This window comes from Triturus cristatus, chromosome 2_2, assembly GCF_964204655.1.
Source record: "Triturus cristatus chromosome 2_2, aTriCri1.1, whole genome shotgun sequence".
NCBI lineage: Eukaryota > Metazoa > Chordata > Amphibia > Caudata > Salamandridae > Triturus > Triturus cristatus.
The window spans coordinates 783,422,628-783,448,202 of NC_140582.1; the positions used below are offsets into that span (position 1 = coordinate 783,422,628).

Here is a 25,575-nt window from a genome sequence, read left to right on the forward strand (position 1 = left end):
TTGGTGGCCATCTTGGGAGACTTATTTGTTATGAAGCTCCCTAATTTTCTCCTCAGTAAAAAAAGCTTTCAGTTTTCCACTTTGATTCCAACAAGATGGCCACACTTTTGGCATACATTCAGAATGTTAGCATCTCTAGTTGCTCATTAGAACAATGTAGTAAAACTTCTGATCACCAGGGAGTTAACTGGCAGTCTGCTGCTAGTGTTGAAAGCGCATGTTTCAGTATGCATTTCAGAATGTTTTAATGAAATAGAAGAGGAAGATATTAGAGAACTCACTTAAAATGTGTCCTAATTTTTCTTTCTAGAGCACTGACCATAATTTCTATGACAAACTGAACCCCCTCATTTTGTTACTTTCTATACTAAATGTCTCAGATTTTACCAGTTTGATTCAATCAAGATAGCTTCAGGTGTATTATGCTTTTGTCATAAATAAGACTGTCCATGCTCTAGAAGCTTTGGGAAGCTGCAGTAAGTAGAACAGTAAGTAGAACACAAGGTAGTCAACGGACAGACTGCTCCTGTTGGAAGTACATGATTTACTGATGTAATATGTGACGTCATCAGCAGTGCATTGCGGGGGCGCGAGTTATAGTTAGCTGAACTAACTAAAACATTGGAATTTCTAGGGTTTTGTACGAGGGAAATCTCCAGCTAACTATAACACCCCTGAAACCTATGGTTTTTTCAGTGAATTTCTAAGGTTTTTTAAATGCCAATTCCTAACTATAACGCCCCTGAAACCTTTGGTTTTTTCAGTGAATTTCAAAGGTTTTTTAAATGCCAATTCCTAACTATAACATGTATGAAACCTATGGTTTTTTCAGTGAATTTCAAAGGTTTTTTAAATGCTGATTCCTATCTATAACTTATCTCTGAAGATATCATGTTTAATGATTTTGATTGGATTTCTATATTTTTCAAATTCAGTGTGTCAATTTCATTAATTACATTTTTTTTTAAATACTTTTTTATCACCATTTTTTAAACTTATTTTTTCAATTAATTCTTTTAAAAATTAAAAAATATTATTTGAACTTAATGGGTTTTTCAAACATTTTTTTATATTTTTCAAAATATTTTTTTAACTATATGTGCAAAACTTTATTTTATATATTTTTTTCAATGTTTTTGTATCCGCGCACCCTAAGCGCACCGTTCCCGATCCCTACGCGATAGCATCCGCGCATGGTACGAGTTGGGTACGTGTTTAGTGCGCGATCGCAATGCGACTGGTACGCGACTCCCAGCCTATACGCGATACGTTCGATGTACGTACGCGACGTTTACGCGCTTCCGCGACGCGTCATCTGCGTCTATGACGCGGTAGGTGCGCGGATCCCGCGAAATATTTAACATTTAAAAAAATATATATATATGTATTTCATGTGAATATTAATTGAAGACAAACTCTAAACTAGTCTTAAAACTAATATATTTTTACATCTAATCCTATCATTTTTTTTAATTCAATTTCGCGGATGCGCGCTGGGTGCATGCTGCGTAAGCGCACGGTGCGTGGATCCCATGTGACCTGCAAAAAAAGAGATTTGATTGGTTCATTACACTTCCTGTTCTAACTACTGAAAGACCCCACCCATTTCAATCATTCTTCTTTGAGCTTCTTTGGAGAACCATCTCTTTGGAAGGAAGAAGATTTTTTAGACTAAGTTTACACTTAGCTCTAACTTTTTTCAACCAAAAATGGCTTCAGGGCAGCAGGCATCACCTGCATCACCTCATAGTTCTGAGGATGAATTTTTGCCGGAGGCACCACTCAAAAAACGTTTTTCTTCAGTGGTGTAGAAATTTTTTACTTTTCCCGAGGGGCAGAATAAGACCAATGCCACCTCGGTCACGTGCAAGATTTGCAAAAGAGTCCTATCGAGAGGGGATCCTAACAAGAAATACTCTTGCGGCATGGCAAGTATGATGAAGCACATGAGGACCCTTCATCCAAACAATCTTGCACAAGAAGAGTGCCGACGGATGAGAAACACTCCTGCTCCTGCGCCATCCACCTCATCGCAGCCGAGCACATCAAGAGTGCATCCATCAGCCCAAACCTTGGACATCTGTCCTCAATTTTTAAAAGTGCTCTGCACTAAGTGCAATGCGACTTTGTGCTATGGTGAGCAGTCGATCGATCTGATCTGCGGCCGCCAAGAAAGTCACATTTGCTAGTTTTTTTTTATTGTTCCCTGAAGTTCATTGTTTGGTTTCTCCTGTTTTTTTTTTTGTGGTTTTTCTTTTGCAGAAAAGCCCAAAAAAATAAAAATTGTTTAGAAAACCCCCAAAAAATTATAAAAGTTCTTGTAAGAACTAACTTTCCTGGTTTAAAAAAAGAGCTAAATTTCTTTGTTAGTGTGTGAAAGTTTAGATGAATGTATGTGTAGTACATAATTGACTGAATGAATGCATTAGTAGCGTATGGTGAATGTATAAGTGCAGAACTATAAGGAAGTGCTGCAGCATCACACAGTAACCTCTTTAACTGCAGTGTGCTGTAGTACTTCCGAAGCACAGGGATGCAACATATGTACATAAATATGTTGCAAATCTATGCTTCTCTCTGCACGGCTGCTTAAACTGCAGCCATGTGGTGACACAGGCACCATTGCACCATAGTGCAAGGATATCTGTGTCATGTGCTGTTTGTTTTTCTGCAGGAAGACACACCTTCCTGCACAAAAGCAATGAGAAAATGCATTTTTCTCCTTCAATGTATGCTGAACATTTCAGCATGCATTGAAGATATAAAAATGTGGAGAAATGAAAACAATTCTCCTTGTTTTGCTTTCCTACACCAATTTTAGAATGGTACAGCATTCACACACATATCGAGATTCATAATTTCTGATAAATCTAGACATGTGTCTTGTTCTATGAGTATTCAGTGCAATCATGCACAACAACACTTATAGAACACCCTAGCAACGCAAAGTGGTCTGCATGATGAGGTTGTATTTACATGGAGTATAAAAAGTGCACAGAGTGCCCTTTCCTCTCTTCCTAAATATGAAACAGTATCTTACACAATAACTATGTTACAAAAAGTGACATATTTCCGTTTTTAAAATTCCTTGTGAATGATAAAAGTAAGCACAGAGTTTTGTCTGCAAACATGTTCAAGGAAGAATGATTGAAATGATTGCAGTCCTTCAACAGCTAAAAAGGTGAAATATTATGAACCCCTCAAATCTCTTTTTTTGCAGGTCACATGATATCTGATTATGGTCAGATTTCAAAACTACATAAACAGAGTGTTTTTAGAAACATGTTTCAACTTTTTAGCTTCTTGCAGGCCTCTTCATTCTGCATATTGAGACTTAGTTAAACTTACGCTCACAGTAATAGGAATAAAAAATGTTTTTCATTCAAATATAAATTCTTAAAAATTGCTTATTTTAAAATTTGGATCTGTGAAAGAAAAGGAAAAAAAATTATAACATTGTCGCCGGGCCTCGGGAGAAGAGGAGGGGTACGAGTCAACCATCATTGATGACAGCTTTCCACCTCCCCTGCAGGGTGCTGGCGGCCCCTTTAACGCCGGCTGGATCATCGCGGACGAGGTGACGCCCCCTGTGACGTCAGCGGCAGGGAACCAATCAGCAGCGTCCATCCCCCGTAAGGCAGAAGCCCGCGAGGAAGACGGAGCGAGAGCCCACGGAGGAGAGCAAGGAGTAGCGGAGAAGGATAGCGAGGAGAAGAGTGGAGAACGAGAGGCGGTGGTCGGTAGCGGAGCGGAGCGAAGTACGAGTGTGACGGAGGAGGAGGAGCAGTCCGGAAGAGGCGAGTCGGAGGTCCGGACCGGCCGGTACGGGAGAGCTGCAGAGCCAGGAGGCTATCTACACGGCGTCTCGCCCCGCCACTCTCCTGGAGGAGGGTGGCTGGGAAAGGTACGGGGCCGGGTCCTGGGACTATTACCTACACGGGGAGGGAGGTAGCTATCGGGGAGGTCACGGGACGTCTAGGGGCACTGGTTCCTTCTGTGAGTGGAAGGACTCGATTCACGCACAAACCTCTTCATAGCACGTGTGTTTTGGTGGAAGACCCCGGTGACTCCTCACACCCTTTCCCCCTCAGAATCCCACAGAGAAAGAGCAGGTCACTAATATATTGCTCTCCATTCCTTGCATATACCCCGGAGACATACCACTGGACGAGGACCTCGGAGGGACGAAGTGAACACCGGGCATACCCAGATCGGAGAGGAAGAGAGAGACCAAGACTTTGTGATTAATAAATACCCAAACTGAATCCATTGTCTAGACGTGTCCTTCTTCTACCCACGGGGAGGGCAAGCGTTGGTGACAAGTGGCGAGCCAGATAGGAGCTGTTGGATCGTGAACCACCACCCGATACAGGATGGACGCCTTCATACACCAAATGAAGGAAAGTTAGACGAAGATGGAGTGGGCGATAGAGCGGAGTTCCTCCCAGGCTTACGCAGATCGGGCTGTGTTCACTTCGGCCATCCAAACACAAGCCGATAACCTGGTAAAATTGGCCGAAGGACAAAATCTTCTCGTGGCCTCCCTGGGTCAGGCCAGAGCGGCCGCGCCTCCAGGAACGGTGGTCCCCCTTCAGAAGCTCACCCCTGGAGAAGATCCGTTGGCCTTCTTTCTAAATTTCGAAAGGGCCGCCCGTGCTAGTGCTTGGGCCGGAGAGAGGTGGCCCTTTTACCTTGCCCCTTTGTTGGTTGGAGAAGCACAAGCGGCCTATCAGGCCGTAAATAAAGATGGGACCGCTACCTATGCACTTGTGAAACAATATATCCTAGATCGACTTGGAGTGGACGAAGAGACTCACCGCTTACGGTTCCGGCAGGAACGCGGGGCTCCTGGGGACATCCCCAAGACTCTTTTTTTTAAGTTGAAGGAGGCGGCTGATCTGTGGTTAAAACCCCAAGAGTCCAGTATGGAGGACGTGATGAAGAAGATCTATCTGGAACAGTTCCTTGAAGCCCTCCCATACTCGAGTCAGCGCTGGTTAAAACAACACGCTGGGTTATCCTTGGAACAGGCCGTAGAGATGGCCACGTCGTATGCCAGAGCTCAAGGCCGACCCACCCCTAAAGAACCAGAACGGCCACTAAAGCATGTGTCCCAAGGAAGGGGCGACCGGAAGCCGGCTAAACCATTCCCAGAGCCCGTGCGGTCCCGAGGAGCCCGGCCAGACCCTATCCCTTTCTCGGGGCCCCAATGTTATGACTGTGGGGAATGGGGACACATAGCTCGCTTTTGCAGAAAGAAAAGGGAGAAGGAGGAGGAACCCATGGATGTGAGCTATTCGCCCCACTCCCTCCTGTTTGCTCAAGAAACGGGTCCCGTCTTTTATGTGAGTGTAAAGATACAGGGAAAAGGGGTACGAGCCCTATTGGATTCAGGCTGTAAACACTCAGTAGCCAGGCAAGAGCTCATTCACCACTCCTGGGTCCTACCGGGTAGACGGGTGGGTATCAGGAGTGTACACGGGGAGGTTAGGGACTACCCTCTGGCCACCATCCAGCTCCAAACACCCACAGGGGCCAGCATGGATGCAATAGTAGGGGTCCTTCCACACCTTCCTGAACCTGTCATCATAGGGACCGATAACCCCTGTTTTTCCTCTATGATGCGGGAGGTGCTCAGTTCCCCGGCCTATCATCAGATCTCCGTGTTGACCCCAGAACCGTGGGCTAAGGATACTCACTTCCGTACTGCCCAATTGAACGACGCCAGTCTTGTCAATGCCTGGAACAAAGCCCGGGCAGTACAGGACCAAGTGGCTAGAGTCTACCCCACTTTTGTTGAACGTAATGGCCTCCTCTATCGGTTAGCTAAGGAAGACGCCACTATTCAGTTAGTAGTTCCCTCAGACTTTAGGGATCAAATACTTTTTTTTGCCCATGCCCACCTTTTGGCAGGGCATGTTGGGGCAGAAAAAACAGGACAATCCATTCTACAACACTTCTTCTGGCCTGGGATATATGCTCAGATACAGAGGTATTGTCAGGAATGTCATATCTGCCAACGGCGCAATCCGTATGTACCACCTGCAGTCCCCTTGCAGCCTCTACCCATCATAGGTAAACCGTTCGACAGACTAGGAATGGACTTGATAGGTTCCTTGCCCAAATCCAGTAGAGGACATCAATATGCCCTTGTCTTGGTGGACTATGCGACTCGCTATCCCGAGGCCTTCCCCCTTAGAGCAGCTACGTCCACGGCTATAGCTCAGCGCCTGGTGGAAGTATTTTCGAGGATGGGTTTCCCAAGGGAAATAGTCACCGATCAGGGCACCCCGTTTGTCTCCAAACTTATGAAGCAGGTCTGTCTCCAGCTCAACATCCGACACATAAAAACCTCGGTGTACCATCCCCAGACAGATGGATTAGTCGAGCGCTATAATGGAAGCCTTAAACTGACCCTAAAAAAACTTCTGTCTGGGGATGGATAAAACTGGGACCAATTGTTGCCTTTGGCCCGGTTTGTGCTAAGGAGCCAGACCCAGTCCAGCTTGGGGGCTTCCCCATTTGAGCTTCTCTTTGGTCGGAAACCCCGAACTCTACTGGAGATAACCAAAGATAGCTGGGAGCAAGAAGGGAAACAAGAAGCTGAGGCTCTGCTTGATTACACCCGCCAGTTGCAGTCCAGACTCCATAAACTGAGGACCCTTTCCCATGAACACCTAGCCATCGCCCAAACTAAACAAAAGCACTTTTATGATAAAGGGAAAAAGTGGAGGACGCTCGATGTAGGGGACTGGGTCCTGGTGTTGTTACCCACTTCTGCTCAGAAAATGAAGAAGGAGTGGCAGGGTCCCTTTCAGGTCATTAAGAAGGTGGGTAGGACCTCTTACGTCCTACAGGTATCGCGCATAAAGACCCAATTGTATCACATAAATATCCTAAAAAAATGGTTAGGAAAGCCTCCGAGTACACCCCTCACTGTCTCCTTTACCGCACCTCTGGCGCATACCGTTAAGGACCTTCCTGTCAATCCCGATTTGCCCCCTCATCAAAGGGAGGCTATGGACTCTCTCCTCCTTCGGTTTTCAAGTGTATTCTCCGATCTACCGGGGAGAACCCACTTAGCTGAACACACTATCCCCACCCTCGTAGGAGTTACCGTCAAACAAAAACCCTATCGGATACCTGAGGCACGGCGAGCGGCCTTCCAGACAGAAATACAACAGATGCTAAAAACCGGAGTGATCGTTCCTTCTCACAGCAACTGGTGTTCCCCCGTAGTCTTGGTACCGAAACCGGACGGAAGTATCCGGTTTTGCATAGACTTCCGAGCCGTCAATAGGGTCTCCAAGCAAGATGCTTACCCACTTCCTAGGGTCGACGAACTAGTAGAGCGCCTTGGTGAGGCCAAATACATAACCACTATCGACCTCACCAAGGGGTATTGGCAGATCCCCCTAGCTCCTGCGGACCAGGAGAAAACAGCCTTCTCGACTCCCTCAGGTCACTTCCATTTTACTGTCCTCCCTTTTGGCCTACACGGGGCTCCGGCCACCTTTCAACGGGCCATGGATACCCTACTAAAACAACATCTTCCTTATGCCTCTGCCTACCTGGACGACATAGTTGTCTTCAGCAAAACTTGGCCAGAGCCCCTCCAACATCTGGGCAGTATACTGGAAAGTATAAACCAAGCAGGCTTCCACATCAACGCAAAGAAATACCGGGTGGCATTTCAACAAGTGAAATATCTGGGGTTTCTGCTTGGGGACGGTAACATTCAACCACAGAAAGACAAGGTTGCGGCGGTTCAGGCTTTGCTGTACCCCAGAACCAAAAGGGATCTTAGGGCATTTTTGGGGTTAGTAGGATACTACAGGAGATTTATCCCTCAATTCGCCAATCTGGCTGGTCCCCTCACTGATCTCCTCCGCAAGACCCAGACCTCTCCCCGCCTACGGGCGCCTACGGCCCTGGAGTCTACTGCTTTCCAGGCTCTCAAAGATGCTCTCACCTCCTCCCCAGTGTTAGTGACCCCTGACTTTCAGAAACCCTTTATTGCAGACGGATGCGTCTGGGGTTGGGATAGGGGCAGTGCTCTCCCAAGAGGATACGGAGGGTTGCGAGCGTCCTATTTTATACATTAGTAGGAAGCCCTTTCCCCGAGAGCAGGCTTACTCCACGGTGGAGAAAGAGTGTTTGGCCGTACGTTGGGGGGTGGAGAAATTGCGCTATTACTTGGAAGGCAGATCCTTTATCTCTTTACGGACCATGCCGTGACCTGGCTTCAACGTAACAAAGGCCACAACGAGCGCATCCTCCGCTGGTTCTTGGCGTTACAGCCTTATCGCTTTGAGGTGAAACATCGGAAAGGGCTGGACCAGGGGAATGCGGACTTTCTCTCCCGATACCCCATTTCCCCCAATCGGGAAAATCCGGGGTTGGGGATGTGTCGCCGGGCCTCGGGAGAAGAGGAGGGGTACGAGTCAACCCTCATTGATGACAGCTTTCCACCTCCCCTGCAGGGTGCTGGCGGCCCCTTTAACGCCGGCTGGATCATCGCGGACGAGGTGACGCCCCCTGTGACGTCAGCGGCAGGGAACCAATCAGCAGCGTCCATCCCCCGTAAGGCGGAAGCCCGCGAGGAAGACGGAGCGAGAGCCCACGGAGGAGAGCAAGGAGTAGCGGAGAAGGATAGCGAGGAGAAGAGTGGAGAACGAGAGGCGGTGGTCGGTAGCGGAGCGGAGCGAAGTACGAGTGTGACGGAGGAGGAGGAGCAGTCCGGAAGAGGCGAGTCGGAGGTCCGGACCGGCCGGGACGGGAGAGCTGCAGAGCCAGGAGGCTATCTACACGGCGTCTCGCCCCGCCACTCTCCTGGAGGAGGGTGGCTGGGAAAGGTACGGGGCCGGGTCCTGGGACTATTACCTACACGGGGAGGGAGGTAGCTATCGGGGAGGTCACGGGACGTCTAGGGGCACTGGTTCCTTCTGTGAGTGGAAGGACTCGATTCACGCACAAACCTCTTCATAGCACGTGTGTTTTGGTGGAAGACCCCGGTGACTCCTCACACCCTTTCCCCCTCAGAATCCCACAGAGAAAGAGCAGGTCACTAATATATTGCTCTCCATTCCTTGCATATACCCCGGAGACATACCACTGGACGAGGACCTCGGAGGGACGAAGTGAACACCGGGCATACCCAGATCGGAGAGGAAGAGAGAGACCAAGACTTTGTGATTAATAAATACCCAAACCGAATCCATTGTCTAGACGTGTCCTTCTTCTACCCACGGGGAGGGCAAGCGTTGGTGACAAACATATAATAATACATTTTTTACAACACAACATCATTTCCACAAAGTAATTTGTTTGCCTTTTTTGCGGTTCTCAGAATATATTGAATGTCACTAGAAATAGTGATTTCAATGGTACTCATCACTTAACAGCGGGCAAAAAAAAAACAATCAGAAAGATTGTTAAAAAAAAAACCAACATACTATTCTCAGTAAAATACCAGAAAATACAAATCATACATATATGAAATGCTTACAGATTACAAAATTGTATAACTTTAACTTAAAAAACTGTAAATGTTGCTGCATTAAAATAATCACCGAATAAATGACCACCAAAAAGTCCATCATTAAAAAATATACCTTTCCTTGAGGCCAAATGGTATTTTTGCACTTCTTCTTTATGTAAATTGTCCAATGGTAGTCCTATTAAATTAAAATAATAAATTCCTCAGAGAGTGAATTATCTTCCTAAAACTTTGGCTTTAAAAATATTAGGTAGGAATTTGGTAATTCACTAGGCAAACGTTGTTTGAAAACCAACTGGGCATCATTACAAAGTGTCCAGCCATTGTCACATTTTAGATAGGCAGTGTAATGTCCAGATGTGGTGGAAGGACCATCATGGAAAATTATTGCAATTGCTACAAAAGTCCTTCCTGATATTGATAGTTGTGCTGCTACAAATTGTTTTATTAAAGTATCCAATTTTCTTCCGTCAGCTGTACAACGTTGCATCATTAAAAGTATGTATTTTCCATATTTTGTTAAGAATAATGTGGATAACATTTCTGATTTACATTGGCTACACCATGTTTTGAATTGCACCTTTTATTAATTTATTGAAAGATACTGATTTACAGTCTGGTAATGTTAAATACAGAAATCTCTCAGTGTCTACATTGGTGCTACATGTATACATGCAATTTTCACAATAATGTTCCCATTTGTAAGAAAGGCCAAAAATATTTTCTATTTCTACACCTTCATTTCCAAAAATGGTAAGCATATACATTAAAAATTCCTGAGCATCTTGTTGGATATTTTGTGTTAATTGTGTCCAAAAGACTACGAACATCTGAAACAGATTGTATTTTACTTCTATCTGTTGTCAATTTTTCATAAACATAATGCAACAGAGAACAAAATCTTTTTTCCCGATTCTGCATAATTTGTGCTTGCAAACCTTCCAGATAAAAAACAACATTTACCACTACATTAGCATAGCAGTTGACACCAGAACTATTTTCAAACTGATAACCAACAATCTCTTCAACAGTGTCCAATTTCTTTTTACCTGCAATCACAACATTATCTTGTTCTTTTCTTTTCTTGATATCTTCAGAACAGATATTCTCTAACCTTCTTTTTCGACCAACCATACGCTTTTCAAATACAGGATATTGACCTAAAATTGGAGCATACACCCTTCTTAACCTATTATACTCTTTTACACAATTTGCATCTGCAGTAACCGTTGTCTCATCAAAATCAATCAAAAACAAACCAGATAATGTTCTGACTCGCGACAAAGCAACATATGCCATACCCTCTTTAAATACAGTAGATCCAATGTTCACCAATGCACTGTCTACACTTAATACTTGAGATTTATGAATAGTCACTGCATATGCCAGAGAAAATGGAAATTGTTTCCTACGGACATATAAATCTTTAACAAGCAAAAAACGAACTGAACAACGACCAATTTCTTTAACTTCATCAATCTGATCAAATTTAATTTTTAAAAATTCAATTCCTTCTTTTTTCTGATAATTCACAAAGTCCACCACTTTGCCCATTGCACCATTAACTAAACCTTTCTCTACATCCAAATTACGCCTTAAAATTACCCGACAGTTTACACACGCATACAGTGTCTTTTCCAAACCAGCAGTTTTAGATATTTCTTTTTCTAAACAATCTAGTTTTGATCTCAACTTACCCGTCAAAATAATAGTGATTCCTTCATGTAGTATTTTATCGATGGCTTCCATTTTTACAATTTCTTCATTTTCCAATTTTAATATTTCTTCGTTGAATATTGAACACTCGTGCAGTGTCGGCATTAAGCAAATCACTGACTTAATTTTTGCAATTTCCACGTACACTTTTGCAGGAACTGCATTTTCATTTGGAAAGACATTGCAAAGTAATAGACTCTTCAAAGCTTCTTTCCCTTTTTTTGAAAGAATTCCAATTCTTATATCTTGAAGAATACTTCCATATTCAGCATCATTTGCCTGTCGCATATTTGTTGTCAGTTCTTTGTATTCAAAATTACTCCAAATGTTCACATTACCAACACTGCCAAGAGACTTTCTGGTATCTTCATGGGCAAGTGTTTTAAATACCGGTTGTCCTTTTACCGGTGTCAGTTGCAGTAGATCTCCAAAAACTATGACGTGTTTTCCTCCAAATAACACGTCATACTCTGTTTTAAGAATTTGCTGCATTCTTAAATGCACAAAGGCAAGCATCAAGTTTGAAACCATGCTCACCTCATCAATAATGAGAAGTTTCATTTTCTTCAGCACTCTTGAAACTTCACAACAAGCTTCTCCAGATAGCTTGTGGTATTCCAATTTGTTCTCATGCTCTACTGGCAGCATTAGTAAACGATGTAAAGTAATTCCTTTAATGTTATGTGCTGCCAACCCAGTTGGAGCAGTGACAACACAAGACAAATGCGACTCAGTTGTTTTTTGCAGATAACTTGTAATTACTTTAATTAAGAAACTCTTTCCTGTTCCAGCTTGACCACTCACATACATTCGGATAGGTTGAAATGATGTACATGATCACACTCTCTTTTCATGAAGTAATCCATGGTCAATCTGCTCTTTCACTTGCTGATATATTTGTTTCTGTTCAACATTTAGTTGCTCTTCCAAGTTTCCTAACTGTATTGCATCTTCTTGTGCTTGATACATTGCTGTTTCCACCTCATTCATTGCAATCGCTGCTTCATTTTCAACAATTGGTTGTCCTACTGTATCTTGACTCCGTGCAGCAGAACTTTGACTGTCTTGAGAACTGTCTCTAGCAATCTCAGCTGCAATTGTAGCTTCCTGATCAATTTCATCATTCAACATTTTGACATAATTTGCGAAAGCACTGCATTGTATGCTATCTTTACAAGCATTAAATGAATCTTTATAGCTGGGAAAATCTCCAAGTAATTCCAGTTCAGAACGCCATGGTTTGAACATTTGCAAAAGGGCTAAATAGTAAAATTCCCTTTTGTCAGCAGTGTCGCAACTCCGTTTTCTGTGATTAATTAAATTTCCTTTCCTTTGTTTCACCAGACATCCTTCAGAACCAATCACTCCATATTTTCCATCGTTGATGTCCTCTCTAATATTCCGTTTAAAAGTGTAGTTTTGCAGCACTTCATAGAGACACATGTTCTCAAGATGATGACTTCTCTTTGGATAGTATGTGTCCAACATATTGGTTTTCAAAATATCTGTACTTTCAGGATCATTTTCTGCTAAATATTCAATTTCTGGAACAGATTTCAGTACCCGATTTCGCATTCCTGCAAGACCTAGACTCACCCAAATGATTCTTCTACTTTTGGAATATAGACTTGCAGATGATAAACGATCTGAACATTCATATGCTCCAATTTTACAATGCGATAACATCTTCAAACTGAAACTGTATAATTTCTTACTTAGAGTCTTCTCGTGAGAAACCTCTTCCCACATCTTCTGCTAAATCTATTTCTTCTTCTCCAACAAACACATTTCTATAGTACTCATTATTTTTTAACAGATACAATGATGCCTTTTGCACTTTTCTAACATCCACTAACTCTTGTCAGATTTTCTTATTCTTAGTAGGAACACCATTAACTAGAATGACTAGTGGCTCATTTTCTGCATGATCTACACCAATAGTTTCAACATTTTTCCTAAAATCTAATGGTAAATACACAACTCTTCCTTTCAATCCTCTTTGCAACTCTGATGGAGGTAATTTACTTGTTTTGGGCTCCATACGAACAATAGCCTGAAACGGGTGAACACATTGTATCAGAATAGACTCATACGTATTTAAATCTATCAGCTCTGGAGGAATAGCAACCAACTCTAGATTATTACGAACAGCTCTAGCAGGCATTTTATTCTCATCTAATTTATTATAACAATATTTGCAAATACGCTGCTCACATCCCAAATCAAAACAATCCTCTTCCAACAAATAAGTTGCAAATTCCATCCACTTATCATTATCTTCTATTTCACTTTTTAAATACAGATTGACACCCCTAGTCTGAATTTTATAGTGACTTTGCCGACAACAAATACAAGAAACATTTGGTCTTTCACCTGAAATTACCTTAAACTTTGTGATTTCATCCTCAAATGTTTCTGTAATTACAGGTTCTACATTGTCTTCAACATTTTGTTCTACTAATGTATCAGTTTCTTCACTCTCTTGCTGAGGCCCAAAGTAACAAAACTCAATATCCTCACAGACCTGCTTCACATCTGAAACTGACCCACATAAAAGAGCACTGTTCAACTCACTTAACTTTAGTGCTGGACTTTTTGCATAATACAACCTTTCTCACTAACTTCCGCATTTGAGTACGATGTACTGCCAGCATTCTGAAATGGTGAAAAACACTTTCACAAACTTTACTAGAAAGACAAGCCAGAGAATGACCTTGCAAACCAGTATGTTTTCTCACTCTGCAAGGGTCTAGTCCTTGCAACAGCTTAATCTTTTGTTTTACACTTTTTTTAGTATAGACTCGTAAAAAACGACATAATTTTTCAATAGATTCCTGTCGTACACTACAAACACTACTGCAATCCCAAGTGTACACAGGGTTTTTAGCACGTCTCCCTAAAACTTCATCAGCTATCACTTCTTCTGCATTTCTTTCAACCATTTTCTCTTTCTCCATTGGACAACCATCACTAACCTCATAACCTCTACCACTGGTGTCAACTGCATACAATAATTTTTCACTTAGTGAATAACTCTCTTCATTAAAAAAAAGGCTCTGAATTAGAACTGTGTTTCCATTCTCCCAAAGAAAATCACAATTTTTTTTTATTAATAACTCTTTTCCTCCTACTTTTGGCCTTCATTACATATATTGGTTTATCTAGTGATCGAATTCTGTTTAACACTAAAATAAACGGTTTCCTTTTTACTTCAAAAGCCTTTTCCACAATGCTTTCAATATGCTTCTTCTTTTTATAAAATAAAGCTCTCTTTTTATATTTCTTCACATCTTTCAGCAAATTATGCACTACTCTCTTGTAAAATATTTTTTTGCGTAATTCCTTATACTGATTTTTTTCTTCTTTTACCATACTTTATCTCCTTTGACTGAACATTTGCTTTTTTACTTTTCATCTTATTTTGATTTTTTTTCTTACTTAAAAAATTCTCTGAAGTTGCAGCATTATCTACATTCTATTTGCTCCTACAAACATTTTTAATAAATTGCTTCGTGATCTTACCAGAAGATTTTTTCCTTTTAGCCACATTATCTTGTTCATTCAATACTTGTGGTTGATGTTTCTTCAAATAATCCTCCTGTCTCTGTTCTTTTCTTTTTCTTTTTTTTTTCTGGCATAATTTCTCTATTTTAACGTTGAAAAACAGTTTCTGCAAAAAAGAATCAGAAATAAATGTATATTAATAACTTTCAAATTTACAGTATTCCATTACTGTACAAACACATTTTATATAAAAACTGACTAAGAAACTATAGCCCTGAACCACAAGTGTGACGATGATTAAAACACTACATACATAGTGCATACTACTTTGAAGCAGGTCATGCCCTAAAGCCTACCTCACTAAAAGACTACATGCTAACTGACTGAATGATTACAGTACTAAAAGGAGACACACTGGGTGAGTAACAGGGTGTTTGCTAGAAGTGTATGAATACTAACTGGGGAATTGAAGGTGTGAAAGACAACTGTGTAGCTGATTAGAGGACTGAATGCATACTGGATAGGCATTTAAAGCAGTCCATGTGCTAAGGCCTGGCTCACTGCATGAGTACTTGGGTACTGACTGAATAATTAGACTACAGCAAGGAGACTGCCTGGATGAATTTATAAGTGGTTGGCTTTTCGCACAGGGAATGGATTAGTACTTGGTACTGAATGGGTCACTAGAAGAGTGCAAAGGGAGTGACAGGATGTTTGCTGGACTATATGGATACTGAGTAGGAAATTGAAAGTGTAAAAGACAAGTGTCTAGGTGGTTAGAAGACTACAAGCATACTGCATAGGGGTTTGAAGCAGTACATGTGCTAAGGCCTGGCTCAGTGCATGAATACTTAGACAGTGACTGAATCATTAGAGTACTGGAAAGACAGTGTCTTGGTGAATTTATAAGTGTTTGGGTTTTGGCACAGTGAATGGATTACTACATGCTGCTGAATGGGTCACTAGAAGACTGCAAAGGGAGTGACAGGGTGTTTCCTGGAAGTGTATATATACTGACTAGGGAATTGAAGGTGTGAAAAACAACTGTGTAGGTGGTTAGAGAACTACATGCATACCGCATAGACATTTGAAGCAGTCTATTTGGTAATGAATGGTTCACAACATAAGTACTTAGAAACTGACTAAATCATTAGACTACTTCTAGGACAGTGCCTGGGTAAAAATTTTAAATTTACAGTTCTGGTGCAGTGAAGACAATACTACATGGTACTGCACTTTAGTGTCAAAGCATGACTGATTTTATCAATGCATAAGCAAACACTGGCTTCTAATGCTACTAAAACTTGACAACATGACAGGTTTTAAAACACTTATCTGCCACCAAATACACGATGTTACCAAACGCTTCTCTCACAGTGGTTCCCAAATGCACACAGACTCACAGTGTGATTCTAGACAAGCACCTCTATCCCTAGGAGTTTACCAAAACTCATTCACTACAGTGGAAGTGGTAAGGGAACTGCACACAATCTACATATTTCACAACTGCACTTTACTGTCAATGCCTGACTCATTTAATGAAAGCATAAGCCATAACTATCTTCTAATGCTACTAAAACTTGACAACATGACATGTTTTAAAACAGTTATCTGTCAGCAAATACACAATGTTACCAAACGCTTCTCTCACAGTGGTTCCCAAATGCACACAGACTCACAGTGTGATTCTAGACAAGCACCACTATCCCTAGGAGTTTACCAAAACTCATTCACTACAGTGGAAGTGGTAAGGGAACTGCACACAATCTACATATTTCACAACTGCACTTTACTGTCAATGCCTGACTCATTTAATGAAAGCATAAGCCATAACTGTCTTCTAATGCTACTAAAACTTGACAACATGACATGTTTTAAAACAGTTATCTATCAGCAAATACACGATGTTACCAAACGCTTCTCTCACAGTGGTTCCCAAATGTACACAGACTCACAGTGTGATTCTAGACAAACACCACTATCCCTAGGAGTTTACCAAAACTCATTCACTACATTGCAAGTGGTAAGGGAACTGCACACAATCTACATATTTCACGACTACACTTAAGTGTCAATACCTGACTCATTTAATTAAAACATAAGCCATAACTATCTTCTAATGCTACTAAAACTTGACAACATGACAGGATTTAAAATAGTTATCTGTCAGCAAATACACAATGTTACCAAATGCTTCTCTCACATTGGTTCCCAAATGCACACAGACTCACAGTGTGATTCTAGACAACAACCACTATCCCTACGAGTTTACCAAACCTTATTTACTACTATGGAAGTGGTAAGGGAACTGCACACAATGTGCATATTTCAAAAGTGCACTTTTGTGTCAAAGCCTGACTCATTTAATCAACGCATAAGCAAAGACTGGCTTCTAATGCTACTAAAACTTGACAACATGACAGGTTTTAAAAGAGTTCTCTGTCAGCAAATACAAGATGTTACTAAATGCTTCTCTCACAGTGGTTCCCAAATGCACACAGGCTCTCTGTGTGATTCTAGACAAACAACACTATCCCTTGCACTATACCAAAACACATTTCTTCATCTACAAGGAGTACTACATTTTACTGCCGAAACATACCTCACTTCAGAAATTCATAAACAATGACTGGTTTCTAATTCTACCAAAATATAAAAACTGCATAGTTATCTGTCTACAAACACATGAAAAAAACAAATCCTTATCACAAAATGGTTTCTACATGCACACACACTCTCAATAAGATTGTAGAGAAAAAAAAGTACTCCCTACACTTTAGCAGGAGAAATACATTAGTCTGATTAAAATAGTCTACATACATCCCCTCACAATTAAATAACTCACCTTTCAAGATGTTTTGTAGATTAAGAAGTATATAAGTCACACACCAGATATCAGTCACACACCAGATTTTCTTATACAGAATCTCTGCACTGTGCACCTGTCAGCAGAACCAAAGAATGGCAAAGTTTCCCTCTCATTTTCCACACATATACATGTAAACATCAAATCACATTCCTTCCCACATAAATTCAAAAGCAAACACACATTTCTATTGGTTAAACATTTCAACCCTTTCCAAATGACATAAACTTCAACCCTTCCCCCAATCTGCCTTCTGCCCGTTACCATAGAAACAGGTCATGGAACACTGTACTGAGCACACAGGTCACAAGCTCAGCACACACAATGTTGCTAATCAAAACAGCAAGTGTGCTTGACTTCTCAACATATCAGCTTATCATATATAATGTTCCTTACAATCAGTTTTTGTTAACCAATAAGAATAATGCGTTTAAAAAACAGAAATATGCACCCTACCTTTCAGTGTAGAAGGTTGTCAAACAAGCAATGATTTCTTGTCTTTTTTCAAAATTGCATCTTAGCCACCATTTTAGAAACATCTTACTTTCCAAACTGCCATTTCATTTACAGAGACCATCAGAGTGCATCCAGACCTCCTTACAAGATGCTTACAGTGTGGATTGTGGGACACAGCTACATTTTCTGGAGCCAAAGGTATGCAGAAAACAAAGGCATTCACAAAGACCTAGGTTTGCCAAATGTAGACATTAAATGGATTGGACAGGGTTAAAGTGGCACCAATTGATGCCATTGGTAAAATCCTTGATGCAAATCCAACACCCTGACCTCATAATAGTGCACTGTGGTGACAATGACCTAGGCACTTTGACTGGGGTAGGTCTGGAAATGCTTATGAAGGACACCTTTGCAGAACTGATTTCACTTTTCCCTAAAACTGCCTTTGGGTATTCTAACATATGCCAAAGGCAGAAATGGAATTGGTCCGATCATTTTTGTCCACAGATTGAGAAAGCTAGGAAACATGTGAATAAATCTGTTTCTGCTTTTCTCCGAGACTACAGAATGGGGTCCATTTACAATAACAATCTGCACTTTCATATGCAAGAGATGTATAGGAGAGATGGAGTACACTTTACTGATGAAGGAAACAGAGTCTTCCTCAACAACTTTAGACTCTGTATAGGTACTTATAAGTACCAAAAACTCTCAATGAACACAACGGCTCTTTTTAGAGCCACTCAAGAACAAAACACTTAAGCTTAATCTTTATCTCCCAACAATTTCATTTTTTTTCCCTTGGATCCGAGAACCCACGGCGAGAGAATGCGTGCATCCAACGTGATAGGATGCGCGCACCATGCGCGCATTTCGCCGTTTCTTTTTTTTTTAAAAAGGGGGGCCCCAGGGGGTCCTTCCAGGACCCCCTAAGCACCTCTAGAGGGTCAGAGTATTTCCATTCTGCCCCCTTTATATGTTTTACACACTTTTTCCCCTTGCTTCTTCAGCCTCGCTTCTACCGAGGCAGAAAATGGCCACCAACAGTTCCTGGTTTCGAATGTAGAGAGACACTCGACAGCCAATTAGCATTCAGCGCGCGATCGGGAGGGTGCGCACTCGGTTCGGAGAGAGTGCGCTTACGGTGCGGGTACGGTCCGCGGATCCTCCGCGGCCATGGATATTTATGTACTTTTAACTCTAATTTTCTCAGGAACTACTGAAGGGATTCACACTATATATGCAAAAGGCACGAGTCCGAACTGAGGACTACCTCTTTGCCAAATTTGGTGTCATTCCGTTCAGATGTTCGGGCTGTAGCTGCGACAACAGATCCAATGGGAAATTGCATGGGGAAAGCGCGTTTTGGTACCCCCCTTTATCCTCAGCCCCCGCTTGACGAATCACCACGAAACTTTCAGGGTAGGAGCGGAGCGGAGCTGGCCAAAAGTTTGGAAAATTTCACGAGGATTCATCAACCGGCGCCAGACTTATTGGGAATAGAATGTTGCGGATTTCCTATGGAAAATAGGTCCTAACTATAACTATCTACTGGCAACCGCCAGTAGATTACATATATATATATATATGAGTAGAACTCCATACGCCGTTTCTTCTCCCAGCGTTGTACACCAATGGAAGACGGACCACAGATGAGTGCAATATTTTTTTATTATTCCGCTCCCTTACACTCTCTCATTCGCCTGACGCATTTCGATCCACTAGGGATCTTGATCACATGACTCGCTATTCGGTGCGTGATTGCTTAAATGCTTTTTTGTTAAATTTTTTTGTTTTTGTTTTTAAAGTGACCTGTGCATTTGAACATCACGTGTTAAAAACCATAGACATAGACAACATATTCGTCAATGTAGTAAAGGGCACTTCAAGTTTAAAATAAATATATGTTTAACCCCTTGAGTGCCCATGACGAGATGGTCTCGTCATGGGCCGCGGTTGCGCTGTGCCCATGACGAGACTATCTCGTCATGAGCCCCGCCCGCTAATAAAACGCCCGGCACAGGGCGTGGAAAGGGCGGGGCACACAAGGGGTTAAATACATTTTTCTTTAAAAAAAACTTTTAATTTGTTAACCTTAAATTTACAAATGCAGTACATATGACTTATGGTATTGTTATTGTACCTAAAAAAATTATTATATAGCTGCTATAGCTTTGTGCAAACATACAATTGTTGATGACACACGCTATTGAGTCCAGGTTTAAATACCTTGGCATATACACTTGTTAAATTAAACAGATGTTACCAGCTATAGCTCTTATATTCTTTGGTGTACATCGTTCTGGTACAACTTATCCACTGTTCAAAGAAGTGCAAACTAATTTTGTAGTGCAAAGTGCAATGTGCTTATGTTAAAAACAAAACAGAAGTATAGATTATGAGTAAAAATGTGCTAAAAACACCGCTAATATATATATATATATATTCGCTAAAAAAACAAAGGTTATAGGGATGTTATAGTTAGGCTCAGAGTTCCCTTGTACAAAACCAGTAAAAGCTGACTATAACAATGTTCTTAATGCCACCGTTCTTATATATACTTTCAAAGTGTCGAGACCCAATAATGTTTTTATTCAATGTTTATTCCCACAATGGGCACGGGCTGCATGTAATTTCATTCGCGTATAACTGCCATTTCCATTTTGCATCGCTGCGCTTTTATCTTTCTCGATGCAAAAACAGTGTCACAATGTTTAAAATTAGTCTCTGCAAACCATCATCCATCCACGAACTGCCCTCCAGAAAGCCTATACCTGAAAGCACTGGTATACTGACCAACACTACTCATGAAGTCATGATCCGACACGTGTCAGCAGGCTTGACTTCACTGTGGCGGTTTAGCAGTTTTTCAATAACTTGAATGATTACATAGCGCTGCAGACCAATGCCACCGATCCTGCCGAACTACTTGAGGACGGGTGCTCCAAAACGTAGCTGCACTTATAAATTAAAAAGACAAATTGCTCCCACAGGAACAACACGTAGCACAGAGCTGAATTTTAGGTATCCAATTTATTTTAGCAAGCATAACGCATATCTGCCAAATTTGGTGTAATTCAGTCCAGCGGTTCAGGCTGCAGTCGTGTCTAAAATTGCTATGGAAATTAACATGGGAAACACACTTTATTTGACCCCCTCCTTTTTCTCGGCTCCCACTTGACGGATCACCCTGAAGCTTTCCAAGCACAACTAAAATCAGTAGGGTACTTTAAAAAAAAAAAACTATTTCGTGAAGATTCGTCAAATGGCAGCAAAGATATAGGCAAGTCAAGAAACGCTATTCCTGCGGAAGCCTGGCCCTAACTATAACTAACTTCTGGCGACTGCCAGTAGGATATACATATGTGTGTATATAGGTATTTAAGAAAAAGCTCATTATAAAAATTAATTGGTTTGAGTATATTTCCGACACTATAGCTCATATGTACCAGTGTTTTATATTTCACAATATCACATTTTTCTAGAAGGCTGTAAAAATATTGAAACCAATAGTGCAGTCTTAATTTGAATAGTGGGATATTGCCAAGAAGCAAACATGGGGTTGAATCCTGATTAGGATACTAGTGTCAATAATTAACTTAAGGAAACACTGATTAATAGATTTGTTGGATTTTTTAAAAGTAATTGAGTACTGATGTCTGATCTGCATAAACCTTCTTAGCCTTGCTAAACAATTGCAATTTATAGAATTATAATTATAAGTGGACAATCGTGTTTCATGAGCCAAGTTAGCATGATGATTAATACCACAGTTTTGTGGATAAGAACATAGAGTTTACAAACAGACCAAGTTCAAGATATCCTGAAAAGGTCAATGATTGTAGTACCTCAGGTACATAAATGGATTGAAATAACTCAGCAGCAGCTTCCGCTGCAGGCGAAGTGCACATGGCTCACAGTTTGGCATTTGAGCAAAAGTAATTTAAACACTGAGGCCAAAACGGCGCTGTTCTGCAAAAAGACCAACACGTGGTTGGAACACATTTCTTATGGGACATGTTCTAAGGAGCCTTACCAGCAGTCCTCTAATTGATTAGATAGTTATTTTTTGTTAACTGTAAATCATGATGTAATGGCATTTTCAAATCTTTCTTTGTATTTAAAAAGACCTTATCTTGGGTCTATAAATATAAATTAGCATAAAGATTAATACACTCTTACCAACGAGACAGATCACTCAGGAAATATTCAGCTACAAGACATGCACTGGCAATCGTATTTAATAATGGAATATAAAAGCATTTTGGAAATGGCAACAGTAATATTTGTTTTGGCATGGCAACTAAAAAGATTTATGTGAACAAGACGTACTTGATAATTTAATATATGATTGGCATATTTACTGGACGAATATTCCCGGTTTTCTTAATTTGAGTTGGTAACTGTTATGCGAATAATGATTACTGAATTTTTTTTAGTGAAAAAACTTTTGTTTTATTTTTACAATAGAGGTGCTAACTGCATGATAACAATAATATTAATTAGATTGTGTACACAAAGCAAACTACTGGAGATGCTGATCTTGATGTGTATAAAATCACATTTGCAGAGTCTGTTATTTGCTTTAGCTGTTCAGTTTTATCTGTTGCAGGTAGACACTGTACATGTCTTTGTATCTGTATTTTGAGATTTACTGAATGTATCGGAAGTAATTGCATTTGCATAGTCTTTTCCACAATGATTATAACCAAAACGTTGTCTTATTTTATCTATGAAGTTAGGAATGATAAAATGGATGAATGACATATAACCACATACTGCAGATTTAAAATGTACATTGATAAATTGTTTCCCTTTGGTATCAGGCTGATTAGTTCTAATATTTGTTATTACAGCCTTGATAAAACATTTTAATTCCGCAAAACCTGTAGTAAGTGTTGGATTTTAAGACAAACATCATCAAGTCATCTGATGTCTTATTTTACGGTATTGGGAGATTTTAATATACATTTTGATAATGTTTAACTCTCCCAAATATCAGACCTTGTTGACGGGCAAGCGGCCTTTCAGCTCAATCAAAAAGTCCCAGGGCCAACACACAATAAAAGTCATTTATTGGACCCCATTTTCTCTAATATTAAAACTTTGACTGCCTCCCAACCGATTCCATTACCCTGGTCTGATCACTTCCTGCTCCCATTTACCTGGGCTAGGCAGGAAATAAGCCTACCGGCCAGGGAAACAAAAAAAACGTATTCAGACTTGGTCTACACTTCCGTGGAATGCATGGGAGACTGAACTGGAAATTAGAAGACCCAAACCCCACCCCAATCATATTATTTCTAATGATATATTTAATAGTTGGTTAGAGTCCTCGCTAAACACTATTCTCCCAAAAAAAGAGATACAGATAACAACTGGTACTAATACAAATCCCTGGTACTCCTCGGGACTCCGGAAACTTAAGCAAAAATGAAAAGTATTGGAAAGGAAGTGGAGAAAAGACTTCTCGCTCAGTAATAAAGCTAAATATAGAGAAGCCATTTAACATTACAAATCAGAAATAAAATCCGCACAAAGCTGCTAATATCCAGAGAAAATACCATCGGCGGTAAACTTTCCGCGCAAAATCTTCCTTATTGCTAAATCACTTTTGACTCCTTCTGCCCCTTCACAGACTGCAGATAACCCTCAACTCTGTTGTAACCAGTTAGCAGAATACTTCTCGGCCAAGATACAAACCATCTACACGTCCTTCCCTCTGGAAAGTGACAAGCAGCTGGTACCTCAAACTGACTTAACAAAGAAACAGGTCCTACTGAAGGAATTTCCCCCACTGGATCAGAATTCCTTAGTAGAAATCTTAACCCATCTTAAATCAAGTTCACCCACTGACCCAGCTCCGCCCACTATTCTATATAAGATTAGCAAGACCATCTCTTCAGTCTTAGTTAACATGATTAATGCCTCTTTTGTCACAGGAATTTTACCTCCCCTGTGGAAACGGGCGATGGTCAAGGCTCTGCTAAAGAAACCCAATTTAGACACGGAAGACTGGGCAAACTACCGACCTATCTCTCTGCTGCCTGGCATAAGCAAAATCGTCGAGAAGCATGTAAATTCCTGGAAAATAACAACCTGCTCCACTCCTCACAAACAGGTTTCAGATCACAGCAGGGCACTGAGACTGCACTCCTGTCGGTAGTGGAGGAAACTAGAAAAATTCTCGACAGCGGAGGCTGCCTTGCAATTATTTTATAGATTTAAGCGCAGCCTTCGACACAAATTCGCTCCTGATTAGCAGACTTCGAGATGTTGGAGTTAACGGAATAGCACTTAAAGTTTTTCAGTCTTTGAGGAAGACAGCATCTCCAAACAAAGTACCCCTTACATGTGGAGTCCCTCAGGGATCTGCATTAAGCCCCACTCTGTTTAACGTCTACCTGAGTTCCCTGGCACATATAGTCATCCCATTCGGGGTGCAGATCGTCACCTATGCAGACGATACTCAGTCATCTCATTGAATAAAAATGACAACTCAGGATTGGCCCTTACATCCTGTTTAGAAAAAGTGGCCAGTTGGATGGACACCTCATATTTAAAGCTCAATGGAGCAAAAACGGAAATTATGCTTTTTGGCAACGCGCCGCCCTCAACATAGACTCCTGGTGGCCTAACAGTCTGGGTCCTCCCCCTACCCCGAAAAACTATATAAAAAGCCTAGGAGTCGTACTCGATTCCAACCTAGATCTTAAGGAACAAGCTCGGAAAGTGGCAAGCACTTGCTACGGCCTTTTGCGAATGATCAGGAAAATTCTCCCCCTACTATCTTTTTTGGCCAGAAGAATGTTAGTACAAGCATTAATCCTGTCTAGACTGGACTATGCAAATGCTTTTTACCTCGGAGCCCCACTTTCCACCACTAAAATACTTCAGACAGTCCAAAATTGTGCAGCTCGGCTGCTCTTAAATGTTCCAAAACGATTCTCAGTTAAACCTGCTCTGACCTCATTACACTGGCTTCCAATCCAGGAGAGGATTCAATTCAAAGCTATGTGCATTGCACATAAAGCACTGGCTGGAAAAGGATCCCTGTTGATTCAGGCCATGATTCATCACTACCAGCCCAAAAGTGCCCTAAGATCAGAGGGTAAATACCTATTATCAGTCCCAAAAATCAAACGAACAAGAAGTGGAGGTCGCCTGTTTTCATATAGTGTTGCCACGATGTGGAATTTCATTCCTCTTCACATCCGCTCCCAATCTAACTACGATCACTTCCGTAAACAGTTAAAAACCTTCCTCTTTCCCTGATATGTTATGAATCCGGTTTAGCGTACTCCTTAGCGCTGGGATGCCCTCGGGTAACCAGGCGCTTTACAAGTGCTTCCTCATTCATTCATTAATGTAGGAGGACTTTTAGCTTTGTGCTATTTTACCTAGTAACCATACTTATTACGAGAAAGTCTCCCAAAATATTTATATTCATATTGAAGAAAAAGTATTGTGTTTAAACTTGACATTTCCGTCGTCCCTGCACATGGGAGCTAACCCGCAGCATACAGAAATATTC

The 25,575-nt window shown here is 41.2% G+C and overlaps 1 protein-coding gene across 1 annotated transcript in view; it reads left to right on the top strand.

The window, feature by feature from the left end:
• AASDH (aminoadipate-semialdehyde dehydrogenase) overlaps window positions 1-25,575 on the top strand; it is a 468,424-nt gene that overhangs the window by 303,787 nt on the left and 139,062 nt on the right. The window lies entirely within an intron of this gene.